Raw genomic sequence first — 14383 nt, 5'->3', positions numbered from 1 at the left:
ATCCAGCTGGCAGAAAGAGAGGCTTTTTGGGAAGTCTTTTTAAAGCATTTTTGGGAAGTCTTTTAAAACTGTTTCTTTCTTAAACTGAGAGAGTTTGAGGAAGAGCTAATGGAAACGAAGCAGCTGGCTGAGGGGGGGGGGGATGTAAACTAAAGAACCTTCTTTAAAAACTGTTTTTTACTGAGTTCCTTCCTTTTTACTTTGAGAAGCTTTATTCTTTTAAAAGGTTACCTATGATAATGTATGAAATATATTATCTTAAATATATTGGTTTAAATGTAATTATGCAAAGGATCTAGAAAGAAAGAAATGTTAAATTCTTATTTCATAGAGTCATATTGCTGTAGGAGACCAGGGGGGCAGATGAGCCTAGCTCCCTGCCAGAAATGAGACGCCAATCGAGCACTCATGACAAATGGCTGTCAGACATTTGTTTAAAGACCTCCAAAAGGAGATATTTCATTGATGATGCATGAGAATATGAACCCAAGGTCTCTGACATCTGTTCAAGATAAAAATTTAAGATTAACCATTTGTTTTAGAAGGCAATAGGGCAAGGAGGGCAAAGAGGTGAGCTGGTAATTAAGATTCCTTGTTGAGACACATGTAAAGATATATTAATACTTGTTTGCCAATTATAAATGGAAGGAAATATAGCTCTTTGTCTCCCATAAAAGGCAATAGGAAATGAGTGTATTTTTGTGATTGGTCATACCAATCAGCCAATAGGAATTCCAACCAGGCTGGTTGGACAGATGCAGCCAGAGGAGAAGCAAAGGGGGCTGGATTAAGGAAATATAAGTGCTGGCCATAATGGCAGGAGGCCAGGCCAGAGCTTGGTAACCATATACCACTGTGCCTCACATTTATTTGTCTGACAAATAAATTATTTTAATTTCTCTGTTGCTGCGTTGAATATTTCATTCCAGCTAAGCGTTAACCACAAGCAGGGTGCTACATTTTATGGTGCCCTGTGACTCGGATAAGTGGTCTGCTGGAACGCAGCCCCTTCGCCTACTGAGCAGGGTACAAGACAGAGGATCACTCACTGCCTACTCAGCGCGCAATGGAAAATTTTTTTCCAGGGGAACGCAGCAGTCTCGTCTGTCTGATACCCTGCCCACCGACGGCGACGGACCGGGGGGAAACGGAACCAGCTAAGGGTAAGTGCACTAAAGGGTTTTGGCCCTCCAATTAATTGGGAGGAAGAGAAGTCCTGATCAAACTTCTGCGTCTCAGTAAAGGGGAACTGAGTACGCTAGGTGGCTGGGTACATCAGATGGTGATCTGGTGTAGGGAAAAGGGAAGATTGGGAGGTAGAGTGTGGGTGAAGTATCTTGCGCATTGCATGTGTGAGAAAGTACAATGTGTAGCTGACCTAAGTGTGGAGTGAGTGCTACTTCGTTTCCCAGTAAGGTGTGTGTGTGAGTGACTGAGTGGATACTTCACAGGGCCATACAATGGGAGTTGGGGGTTCAAAGGGGGAAATACACCTCTTGAATGTATGTGAAATAATTTTAAGAAAGCCTTCTCAGGGGCATATGGAGTCAAAAGGACGCCAGAGCGCTTGAGAACGTTATGTGAACTAGAATGGCCAAAACAAAATACTGAATGGCCATCTCAAGGAACCTTTGATATAAATTTAGTAAGCAAACTTTGGTCTAACATCACCAAAGAAACTGGAGGGTGCCCAGAACAATTTTCATATATAGATTCCTGGCTGAGCACATTAAATAAAAATCCTCCATGGATAAGGGAATGCAAAGTCCAACGATGCAAATTATTGGCTGTAAAAGCCAAAGCTAGGAAAGGAATCTTGCCAAACAAATTCAAACCCTCCACCAGTTGTAACCCCAAGGCAAGAAAGTGGAATGAATAATGGGGGTGGAGTCATAGAACTTGATTCCTTGATAGATTATGATAAATATCTTCAGGAGGCATTGGAGTCCTATAATGAAGCCCAAGCAGAAGTGGTTATTCCACCTGTGAGTCCCAGTAGAACTCCATCTACAGTCTCTTTTAGTGGAACAACTGATTGCCTACCCCAAACCCCTGTACATCCAAGTCCTAGAGAATTATTACAGAAGTTACAGGGAGACCTTAATCGGTCAGCAAGCAATACAGCCAGGCGTATTAAGCTGCTAAAAGAACGCCTTGGGACAAATACCATCCCCTATGATTTGAGGCCCCTAGAGCAAAGTGAAGAAAAAGGTCACGTAGTAGCCCCTCTTAGAAGAGTATTTGATGCACTTGAGGAGCCTGTGCTGGTTAATGGGCAACCTGGACCAAGGCCACCTCGAACTTCGACCCTGCAATGTATTCCATTCACAACTACAGTCTGATGAATTGGAAAACGCCCCATCTTTCGCAGAAAAACCTCAGGCTATGATGGACTTGGTGACTTCAATAGTAATACTCTCTTCACCACTGAGGAAAGGAGAGACATAATTGAAAAGGCACAGATATATTTGCGTGAGCAGGCCAGAGTGGGAAATATTTATAATATTGACCGTCATCTCCAAGACAACTTTCCCTTGGAAGATCCTAATTGGGATCCAAACAATGCAATTCACCTGGCCAGACTTACCACCTACCGCCAGACGCTTGTGCAAGGTATTTGCAGGGCATGCCAGAAGCCCACTAATATGTCTAAAGTCTCAGGAGGGTAGACGTGTTACCCATAACACTGTTTCGTGTTCGGTGTTACCCACAAAAAGACTTAAGTTGTCACCTTTTGAGCTCCTGTATGGGAGGCCGCCCTCCTTTGTTCAGGATATTCCAACTGACCTCAAACAAATAGGAGACCATGTGACACAGGGACAAGTGCAATCTCTCTCCCGTGTTTTTGTCTCTCTCCCGTGTTTGTTTGTTTTTTTTTATCTTAACAGGTGGGCCCTCAAGCACACGCCGTGCAGCATTGCCAAGCCGATTCATCAGCTCCAGGCTGGCATAGCATATGGGTGAAAGAGTGGAAAACGTGATCCACTTGCACCTAAGTGGCGTGGACCTTACACCGTCTTGCTCTCTACTCCAACAGCGGTGAAGGTAGCTGAGGTGACCCCCTGGATTCATCACTCCCGTTTGAAGAAGTCCGAAGGCAGTTGGACGTGCAAAGGTGACCCCTCTAATCCTTTAAAATTGACTCTTTCTAAAAACCCCTGTATCTAGCCCTACCGGTAACGGGTTAGGTCACGGGCAACATTAGACGACCGGCCTGCTGCAGCCACAACTTGGAAGCTGGCTGACCTGCGCACGCCTGAAGCTTGAGGAGCGTCTGAACCAGCGACTGTGAGCGGGAAGATTCTCTTATACAATTGATTGACTGCCCCCTTGTGGAACAATTATCAGAGATATTACACATTGGGGATCCTTGGGATATATGTTTTGGTCTTGGTGGTTCCCCATTTCTGTCACTGGGGGAATTATATTGGGACTAATAGTTTTATGCTATCACAATAAGGTAATCTTTTGTGGAAGGAATGCATATGCTAGACATCAACATGATTTTATTATTAATCCTGATCTCTTGGTAAGGGGAAGGGTCCTTGAATCTGACCAAATTTGCTAAATATGGATTCAGCTATGACCACAATATGTGGGTAGGTTTAGCTGAAATGGTAGCCAATGTTGCAAATAGGACCAATTGCCTTGTTTGCTCTCTTGGGCCAGATGATTCAGAGGGAGGTATGCCCTTATTACCGATACCATTAGATGCCATTGGTATGGTAAGCGAAATGCCACACCAAACAGAAATACAGAATTTCCCCGGATGGAACTCAACTAAACCATTACAGTTACACCTGTACAAGGGGAATTCTGTGTACATAAATCATCAGATGCAGCTGATTCTACCATGATAGGCTCTTCTCATTGTCACTATACTTGGGATTATATTAAGAATAGTCATACCTGGGCACACGGTACTACCTATCGAACTCGGAATGCCTTGCCCTGTGCACCTCCTTTTATTCATGCATGGAAAGTGGTATGGAACATAACTGTGACAGAGAAAGGCAATCTAACATACTGCACTGTGAACTCTCTGCCTCTTTTGATATTTCGCCTTCTGTACTCCACGTACCAAAAACCTCAGACCCGATGGTTGTGGTGGATATGTGGAGAATGGGCATACAAGAAACTCCCTTCCAAATGGAGTGGGACTTGTTTCCTGGGATGGGTATTACCACCAATGTGGATATGCCCACTAGTTCAGCTAAGCGAACACGAAGGAATGCTGATATTTCTCGTATAGCAGGAGGAAGTACCCAAAGTTGGAGCGGTACTAATGATTGGCCACCAGAGCGCATTATAGCCTATTATGATCCTGCCTCCTGGAATCCTGGTGAGCTCATACAAGGGGCACGGGATCCTATTTATAATCTAAACAGAATAATTCAATTACAAGCAGTAGTGGAACTTGTAACCAATGCAACGGCCCAGAGTTTGAGACTTATTGCATAACAGCTGGATGAAAGTAGAGCCGCTATTTTGCAGCTGAAAATGGGAATGGATTATGTACTTGCCAAGCAGGGAGGTCTATGTGGAGTCTTGAACTTGACAGGGAATGCCTGTTGCTTTAACATTTCTGATAATGGTGAGGCAATCCGTGTGTTGGCTACAAAGATGGAGAATATAGCACATGTCCCAGTATAAACATGGGAAGGATGGGATATGGGATGGCTCACCAATTGGTTACTTAATGTCACAGGACTCAAAGGGATACTATTGTCTTGCTTGTTTTTCTTGACAGTAGTGGTAATGGTTTTATGTATGATGCCATGTATCATCTCATGTTTTAAGATCAAGCTATCAAGGACGCTTTGTAGCAAGGTCCTTGAGCTTGAAAGGGGGGAATGTGGCATCTGAATATAGACTGCATTTTTAATCAAGGCATATATTGGCTTATATTTGATCAGGTTCCTAAATTAAATGGGCTTAGATTTTCAAATGTTTCATGCCAGGCAAGAAGGCCAGCTGTTTATAGAGAAAACCTTGGCCATTCTCCTAAGACAAGGGGCCCCCCTTTGATTTATAGCAGAAAACAATTCTCAAAGTCATAAAAGCTGGAATTACAGGTTAAAGAGCAAGGTTACGGACCCAACATAATTAAGAGTTAGTAAACAGTAAAATAGAACCATGTGCCTTAAACTTGAGCCAGATCTTCTTTCTAAGGTTAAAAGGCCAAGACCAAATGGAGAAGCATCCAGCTGGCAGAAAGAGAGGCTTTTTGGGAAGTCTTTTTAAAGCATTTTTGGGAAGTCTTTTAAAACTGTTTCTTTCTTAAACTGAGAGAGTTTGAGGAAGAGCTAATGGAAACGAAGCAGCTGGCTGAGGGGGGGGGGATGTAAACTAAAGAACCTTCTTTAAAAACTGTTTTTTACTGAGTTCCTTCCTTTTTACTTTGAGAAGCTTTATTCTTTTAAAAGGTTACCTATGATAATGTATGAAATATATTATCTTAAATATATTGGTTTAAATGTAATTATGCAAAGGATCTAGAAAGAAAGAAATGTTAAATTCTTATTTCATAGAGTCATATTGCTGTAGGAGACCAGGGGGGCAGATGAGCCTAGCTCCCTGCCAGAAATGAGACGCCAATCGAGCACTCATGACAAATGGCTGTCAGACATTTGTTTAAAGACCTCCAAAAGGAGATATTTCATTGATGATGCATGAGAATATGAACCCAAGGTCTCTGACATCTGTTCAAGATAAAAATTTAAGATTAACCATTTGTTTTAGAAGGCAATAGGGCAAGGAGGGCAAAGAGGTGAGCTGGTAATTAAGATTCCTTGTTGAGACACATGTAAAGATATATTAATACTTGTTTGCCAATTATAAATGGAAGGAAATATAGCTCTTTGTCTCCCATAAAAGGCAATAGGAAATGAGTGTATTTTTGTGATTGGTCATACCAATCAGCCAATAGGAATTCCAACCAGGCTGGTTGGACAGATGCAGCCAGAGGAGAAGCAAAGGGGGCTGGATTAAGGAAATATAAGTGCTGGCCATAATGGCAGGAGGCCAGGCCAGAGCTTGGTAACCATATACCACTGTGCCTCACATTTATTTGTCTGACAAATAAATTATTTTAATTTCTCTGTTGCTGCGTTGAATATTTCATTCCAGCTAAGCGTTAACCACAAGCAGGGTGCTACAATACATTTGAGTTTATTTTTTTAATCATGAATGGGGGGGGGATGAAGTAGTGTGGGGGTTATTCCATGGATAAATCATAAATCTGGGTGCCACAGCTACTTGGCATGAAATGAAATGGGGGGGAAACAAGGCAACCTCAAGACATATTTGCATAAAATTTACAATAATATGATAAGCACAAGACAAGAGCTAGTACCCACATTACATTTACTCCTATTGCTATCATTTCTTTAGCAGTTTAAACATGCAGAACTCTTTACACATTTATCTTGTCCTCTTGTTAGTGACAATTCAAAAGGTCACTAGTATTCCCATTTTACGGATGGAAACCAGCCAGACAAGAAGTGCCTCTTCTAGAGATATTCAGAGAATTGAACCCAGCATAAACTTGGTAATTGTGATATGTGGTGTTTTGATTTTCATGTAATTCAATCCTGGGAACTGTAGTTTGTTTAGGATGCTTTGAACTGCAGCACTAAGTGGTGAACTACAGTCCCCAGGGTTATTCGGGGGGGAGGGGCATGTGCTTCAAACATTTTGTGTATATGCATCCATAGTCATAACTTGCGTCCAGTTCTGGAGAAGCAGACCCTGGTGAAGAAGAGGATGCAGATCTGGCGAGTTTGGGGACAATGGAAAGGGCAGGCAGGAAACAGGTAGGATCCAGTCAGAATCAAGTAACTAGGATGATCAGAGGCCTTTATTTTCCTTGGGTGTGACTAGGCCCTCAGAGTTAGAAATTATGATATGCACAAGGACTGTGGTTGCTGCGATGGACTTATAAAAGGCTTCATTTTCAAAACAGCTCAATGACTGGTCTTGTCAAGATGGCTTTTTTTACTTATTCAGCTATAAAATATGCACAATATGCAGCCACTATTTGGGCAGCAGGTTCCAAGAGGGACCAATTCTCCTGCCTCCTTGTCATATTTTTAAAGGAAACTCTGATACTTCAGTATTTCAGTGTACTTCTTCATAGCTCGAGACCTTAGCACATCACAAGATTTCTAATCCATTTGAATACGAAACGTCTTCTTCCCTTTCCTGCTTCGGGCTGAAAGAATTCTCAGACAATGATAAGTGGGGCTTCATACTGGCTGCATTTGGACAATCATTCCTCAGCTTAATAAGTTGAAATATGAATGAGTCTTCTGCCTGCACACACGTAGTCCTTTCGCTTGAGCTGAAATTAAGCTAGGAAATCTCCAACTCATCTTAATTTCCTATTTTGTCCAAACTGGGAAATGATGGCTAGCAGCTTTAGTACAAGCCAGCATCCAAAACCTTGGTTTGAAGTTGGTTTAGGCTCCTGGCTTGTCCTGAAGCTGGTAACCATGGTTTCAATGCAATGGGAAACTACGGTTAATTGAAGACTTATGTGTTGCATCCAGTCTTGCTGCAAAAGGAATAGCCAAGAGGTTACACATGCCAGCAAAATACTTGTTCACATCTCTACATGGTAAGAGATATGATTGACAAATTGGGCCTATGTTCAAGGCACATTCTTCCACACACAGACCCCTTTGAACAATCACTGTGAGCAGGAGTTCTGCATAACTCAAAAGCTGTCACAATGCATTGTTGAGCACTGGCTGGCTTGCTCTGCTAAAAAGGAGGTATTTCACTGTCCCTGCAAATTTCCATTTAAGTAAAGTTTGGCACCAGCAAAGTGTCCAGGGTTAAAATTTATCTTTTCTAATTTTTTTAATGTGGATTTTAGGATCCCTTTCCCTCTCCTCTATTGAAGGCAATGGGGCCATTACTTGAAGATTAGCATTAGCTCTGTTTAATAGGCCTTTTTTATCCCAGTTTACGTTGAATAAAGAAGATTCATTTGTTAGCTTAAAAAAATCCAGAGACTTTAATTCTTTATCATCACTCCCCAGAGATCCCAGTAGGAGTCCTCTCATCATCGCTGCTCAGGTCTGAACTTTTGTGTGTGTTTGCTCTTCACCGTTCTATGCTTTCATCATTTTAGACAGAACCAGCAGGCATTCTGCACTGCAGAAAGGGAGTGAGTCCCTTCAGCACTATGAAAAAAAAAACACACACACACATATATATAATTCACCCAGGCTCAGTTCCCTATAACTTCCCAAAAAGGACCCTCATTTGCATTTGATTAAAATGAATGAGCTTCCTATGTTAATTATAGGGATAACAGCAGCAAATGCATTTTAGTAGGTTTGACTGAATTCACTGAGCACTATAAAGTTTATTAAAAGTAGATAAAATAGGTGAATCATTAAGTGGACCGAGCCCCACTGATGACTTCAAGCTAACTCTTTGCATTACCTGCCAGATAAAGGGCATTTGGTACTTTCCAATGGCACAAAGTCTGCCTAACCTAACCTAAGAATAATAGTTATAATATATATATAATAGTTATAATATATATATATGGGATCACTGCAGATGGTGACAGCAGCCACAAAATTAAAAGACACCTGCTTCTTGGGAGAAAAGCAATGACAAACCTAGACAGCATCTTAAAAAGTAGAGACATCACCTTGCCAACAAAGGTCCGTATAGTAAAAGCTATGGTTTTCCCAGTAGTGATGTATGGAAGTGAAAGCTGGACCATAAAGAAGGCTGATCGCCGAAGAATTGATGCTTTTGAATTATGGTGCTGGAGGAGACTCTTGAGAGTCCCATGGACTGCAAGAAGATCAAACCTATCCATTCTTAAGGAAATCAGCCCTGAGTGCTCACTGGAAGGACAGATCGTGAAGCTGAGGCTCCAATACTTTGGCCACCTCATGAGAAGAGAAGACTCCCGATGTTGGGAAAGATGGAGGGCACAAGGAGAAGGGGATGACAGAGGACGAGATGGTTGGACAGTGTTCTCGAAGCTACCAGCTTGACCAAACTGCGGGAGGCAGTGGAAGACAGAAGTGCCTGGCGTGCTCTGGTCCATGGAGTCATGAAGAGTCGGACACAACTAAACGACTAAACAACAACATATATATAGAGAGAGAAAGAAGCTCATGAGATAATTTGCCAAATGTGGGGTTGTATCTAAAGTGGCTCTATGTTAAAGTCACTTACTTGCTTATTTGTTGCCATAGCGGAACATTGTTGCACAAGGAGAAACACAAGCACATTAGCAAAAATTGTTGCACAACAGATCACACAAGAACCAGCTGTTGTAACAACAAGCTTCTTTGGTGCAAATGTTGCATTGTGCAGCCTTTAAACAAGAGCTCTGGCACTAGCAGACAGGGAATTTTGGATACAGCCCAAGGTACTTTTGAAGTATAATGCACTTTGCCTTGCGAGACATCTTTGGGAGAAGAAAAAGCTAAGGAGTAAACCCTACACAAATCCAGAATGGCGTCTTGTCTGCTTCCTTCCAGCAACTCCTGCAGCCAAGCTGGTGCTAAACATATTGCGCAGCCTTTTTTGGGGCCACATCAGCGAGGTTTTGTCATCTTGGCAGGCCAGGACTGCCCAGACAGGCTGCCCAGGCTCACGCCCCAGAGAGGACACTTTGGTGCTGATAATAAAGCAAAAACAATGCAGGAGTCAGCAGTTGTGAGTTACCGGTCTCTGCAGCCATTGTAGGCACTGTGATTCTCCAATGGTTTGGCTTTACCTCCAGAGGCACACTCCATTGTCTCTCAAGACAGACTGATGCAAACAAATGTGCTTTGCAATCTCGTGTCATTCAACTTCACAACATACTGCTGAGTTTATATTTAGCCAGAAAACAGGTTCATAGAATCATGGATAAACAAGCATTTAAATCTAGCTCTTACAGGTGTACATCTTGCACTCTCACCCTAATCTGGATTCCCTACTGGGAATAATAATGTTGGTTTTCTGGCCCCGGTCAAATGTGAAGAAATTCATAGATATTAACAGATTGTCCCTGTCAGGGCTTGAAAAGGTTGCAGTAGCCATCACACAATGCTTAGAACAAACCTGTTGTGCTTGCGGAACTTACAAACACACACACTTTCGTTGGGGAGAAGAAATGAAATCCATGCACCCTGTCCCTCTCTCCCTCCAACTGATCCATCTGTTCAAAACTAGGAGAGTGGGGCAGATCCACAAGAACTATGATGCTATTAGATGTATGGATTGTTGTGGGCTCATTTTATACTAATGTCAACCAGTTCATTGAAAATGTGCCTCTCTACAATAATCATAGCAATCATGGTTCATTTTTATTTAAAGTTGCATCATTATGAAAGGCATTTTCTCCTGTAGATGGCACTCCATAGCTAAGTAAAACTGTGAGCCCTAACCCAATATTCTACCCATTGGACTACAGTAGATATTTCGATATCTGACGAGATAGTTATGGGTGGTAGGCAGAATTGTCCATCATCTAACAGCTACTTAGATCCATGTTGATTGATTGTAGATGCCATGAAACCATCCTCAGGAGCTCTCAGGTAAGCCTAATTCTGGGTGATGCATGCAAAACCTCTTCCATCAGGTGATTCTCACAGCCAACTTGGTTGTCGCAAACTGTTGCCAGGACGGTCTTGACTGTTGCAGCATGCAGACAGATCACAGTGTGTGGACTAATGTGTGCTAGCATCCTTGAGCAGCTCGCCCAATTTAATAGGGCCTCCATGTTGCCATCATATTGTGAGAAACAGACCTCAACTAATTGGTGTGTTCCAAGCTTTGCTTTCTTTTTGCTATTGAGTCAGAGCATTGAATCCTGTACTATACCACTGCTCTATTTCTGTTCAACTGGGGATGTGAGCACAGTGCTAAGGGACGAAATCAACCCTTTTAAATAAACATTTAAGGCAGTCATACTCACTTAGGTAGCACCTCTCTATTTGTTTTATTTTTAGCATTAATTTTGAAGTCCACTTTTTTGTTAGACACATTGGAATCTGAATTTAGAATCACCGGGTTTTATACCCCAAGCATGTTCCATCTGAGCAGAGATGGGTATATCTGCCAATATCAGTTTCTTATTTTTCCAATCTTAAATCCTGTTCACATTTTCACGCCAGTTTGCAATTTTTTAAAAAAAGTCCTCGTGGAAATTCATCAGTGAATTTCTCCTAATTAGTACACTTTTGTGTGCAATTGTTCAAATATTTACATTTTTGCAAGCAAGTCCCCCTAATATAATGCATTTTTGTATGTTATTTCCACAAATATATGCATTTTTATGCACAATTCACCTAAGTATATGCATTTTTGTAGACATCATATGGCTGGAGTGATACATTGCAAAATTCAGAGATGTCCACATTTTGAAAGCTGGCTTTGTTTCAATTCACATATTGTTTCAGAAAGTGCATATTAAATGCAAACTGAATCAAATTTCTCTCCCATCCCCACACATGAACTTTTTCTTTTAGATATCATGCCTTTTATGTAGATTGAGTTCTCAGTAAATTATGTGTAGTTCTAAATATTGTGTTAAGAGCAGCCGTTTGTGAAGTTCTGAAGTGAAAAAATATTTCAACATTAAAACTTCACAAACTGCTGTTTCTCAGTCTCTTAAAACAATATTCAAAACTAATTTTACTTAGGATGAAAGGTTTGGTGGCACCGGGGGGGGGGGGGAGCAGTGATTATAAAGATGGTTCCACATGTGAAAGCAGTTTGGGGATTAAGCAAAGGCCAGCTTTTCAAAGGTATGTTTGAGATAATGAAAAGGGGATGCTTACATGGGGCATGCTCAGATTCCTGTGCCAGAATGTGAGTTATTCCCAAGTGCTTCAGCCATTCACTAGGGAAAGCCAATATCCAAATCCACCCATAATTTTCTTGCTCTGCCGTATCAACAGTATTTATTTTACTTGTATATGCAGCTGAACTATTCCTCTTGTGCCAGTGGAACTTTGCATCAACAGAGGGCAGTAGAGGATGAAAAGATACCTGCGTTCCCTTTGTCTTCCAATCTTATGTGCCAGTTCTCCTTCAACATTCTTTTCAGAAAGCGCTCTTTCATGCTATCAGACAAGAAACTGGCTACAATCTCAGTTTCTGCAACATCCATCCTTCCATAAATACACACTACCAGGAGTTTTAGACTGATATGATGGAACTCACAGGTGCAAAAAACCTGCCCCTCTGGGAGGAACTTTAAGGTTGAATACTTGCAGATACTGATTGTCTCCAGTAATTGCAGGACTTCTGGGGATGACTGGCATGCGGACATTCTAGAAAACCAGATGCCCATAAGCCAGAGGTCAACAGAGGCCATTTCCATGTTTGAGCAGTGCCAGCTCCTGTTTTGGGAGGGCGCTTGAGGTAGACACTCTCCATCGCTTCTCTCCCTCCATGGGAGAATCTACCTTCTCACCACCATGACCACTAGCTGCTCCTTGACTTCTTCATCTTTGCTACCACCCACTTGCTTGCTAGGCAGGGAGACAACAAGGATGCAGGCAGTGTCATCAAGTGCTCCTTTTCACTGTTGGGGACAGAGCAAGAGACAGGTGAATAAGCAGGTTGCAATGGTGGACCAGGACAGGGAAGCTCTTGCCATATGCCTGACCATGCTTTCTTCCACAGTGGCCAGAATTCTCTGAGGGAAAGGGTATGTTTTAAATGTGCTTTAATGATAAATTGTGAGTACATGGCCTCCCTAGGCCTTTGGTCTGATCTGGAGGGGGTCTCCTTACACCAGTGTTTCTCAAATTTGGGTCTCCAGCTGTTGTTGGACTACAACTCCCATCATCCCTGACCACGGTTCCTGCTAGGGATGATGGGAGTTGCAGTTGAACAACAGCTGGAGACCCAAGTTTGAGAAACAGTGCCTTACATTCTTAACATGGTGCAGTGGAGAGTATCTCACAAAGACATATTTGTGTGTCTCTTTACACACACACACACACACACACACACACACAGTATACATATAGCCAGTGCTTTTTTTCTGGGGGTATGCATACCCCTAAAGATTTTGCGAATCTAAGTTTGGCCTCATTGAGGGGCAGTTTTTCAACGTGAGTAGGAAAATGAGAGTACCCCTAAACATTTTTAAGGGGGGGAAAGCACTGCATATAGTAAAAGCAAAGCACTCAGATGCACGAACCAGGCCTGTTGTGGGCTTATACACAGGTCTTGTGATTGCCCAGATGATGTTCTGACAACAAACCATCTTTTCTTCTGTGTAAGTGTTTCAAACCATCATTGCCGGCCTCAGCATTGCCAGAGGGTTTGCTAGAGAGCCATGCAAGCATCTCCCTTCTCTCCCACAGCTGAGTATACAGCTGAAATTTATAGTCAAGTCACCATGGCACTTTTCTTCAAAGCTACAGACAGCCCCACCAGTGATGCTGCCTGGTGTGTGCTTGGGTTCCAGCTACGAGCATTCTACCTCCTGCAGATGTCTCAGCGCAGCCAGCTCAGTTGCACGTTCTCCCAGGAGGAGACGGGGCTGCTTGGGACAGTAAATAATTAGCTTTGCTGCCGTTGGCTACAGGAATGATTATGAATTTTTAAGCGCGGCAAGCGATTGAAGAAGTTTCTGTTTGCTTTCCTCCAGCCAACTTGCAAACCTTTGCTCCTGGAGGGAGAATATTCCCTAAAGCAGGTTGACATTCAGGTGGGAAAACATTTAAGGTGCAAAAAAAACCTGAGCTGAGGGTAAGTTGCTCAGAATGTAGGGCTGGCGGGAGAGTGGGGGGTCATGTTATGAGGGAGATTCCAGAAGTAATGCATTTTTTTTTTTTTTAAGTTTCTTAATTGTGCAGTCCTAGGTCTATCAATTAACAGATTATACCTGGAGCAGTTTGCTTCTGGGAAGATAAATTTGAGTGGGTTATGAGCAAAGAAACTCATCTTTGGAAGATTTTTTCAGTAGTTTTTTGTTATTGTCGCCTTAAATCTTTTTAAAATTAGATGCTGGTGAAAGGCATCACTTTGACAGCTTAAGAAATGAAAGTTTTCTCTAAATCCCCATAAAAATTCTCTCACGCAGCCCCCTTTCCCCACAGAATACTTCTGGCCTGACTTCTGTTTGTATCACATTTTTTATTCAGTGCCGTGGAGCAGGCATATAGGAGTTATAGAAAAAGAAAGCATCTTTTGCCACCTTCACTATACCTACCACTTCAAACAGCCATAGCTTCACCCAAAGAATTCTGGGAGCTGTAGTTGGTTTTTTAAGGGTGCTAAGAGTTGCTAGGAGTTACTAACAGAACTACTATTCCCAGTTCCCTGAGTCAATGGATTGCTAAACCATACTGGGAGTTATTGGTCTGTAAGGAGAATAGGGAATAGGATTCTTTGGGGGGAA

At 42.2% G+C, this 14383-nt stretch overlaps 1 protein-coding gene and 1 long non-coding RNA gene across 3 annotated transcripts in view; one reads left to right on the top strand and one right to left on the bottom strand.

Moving 5' to 3' along the window:
* RPL34 (ribosomal protein L34) overlaps positions 1 to 14383 on the bottom strand; it is a 466563-nt gene that overhangs the window by 19007 nt on the left and 433173 nt on the right. The window contains exon 1 of one of the 2 annotated variants that reach the window (XM_077933909.1): positions 4150 to 4154. The exons of the other annotated variant lie outside the window; for it this stretch is intronic. The gene's annotated coding sequence lies outside the window, so the exon portion shown is untranslated. Of the gene's footprint in view, positions 1 to 4149; positions 4155 to 14383 lie in introns of those variants that run through there. 2 annotated transcript variants of the gene reach the window in all.
* LOC144328852 (uncharacterized) lies at positions 141 to 4889 on the top strand. Its single transcript, XR_013394145.1, has 2 exons — positions 141 to 1163; positions 2889 to 4889. It is a non-coding gene; the product is annotated as an uncharacterized LOC144328852 (long non-coding RNA).

Source organism: Podarcis muralis, chromosome 9, assembly GCF_964188315.1.
Source record: "Podarcis muralis chromosome 9, rPodMur119.hap1.1, whole genome shotgun sequence".
Lineage (NCBI taxonomy): Eukaryota > Metazoa > Chordata > Lepidosauria > Squamata > Lacertidae > Podarcis > Podarcis muralis.
The sequence above is the reverse complement of the archived record's forward strand: the minus strand, read 5'-3'. Positions and strand labels throughout refer to the sequence as shown.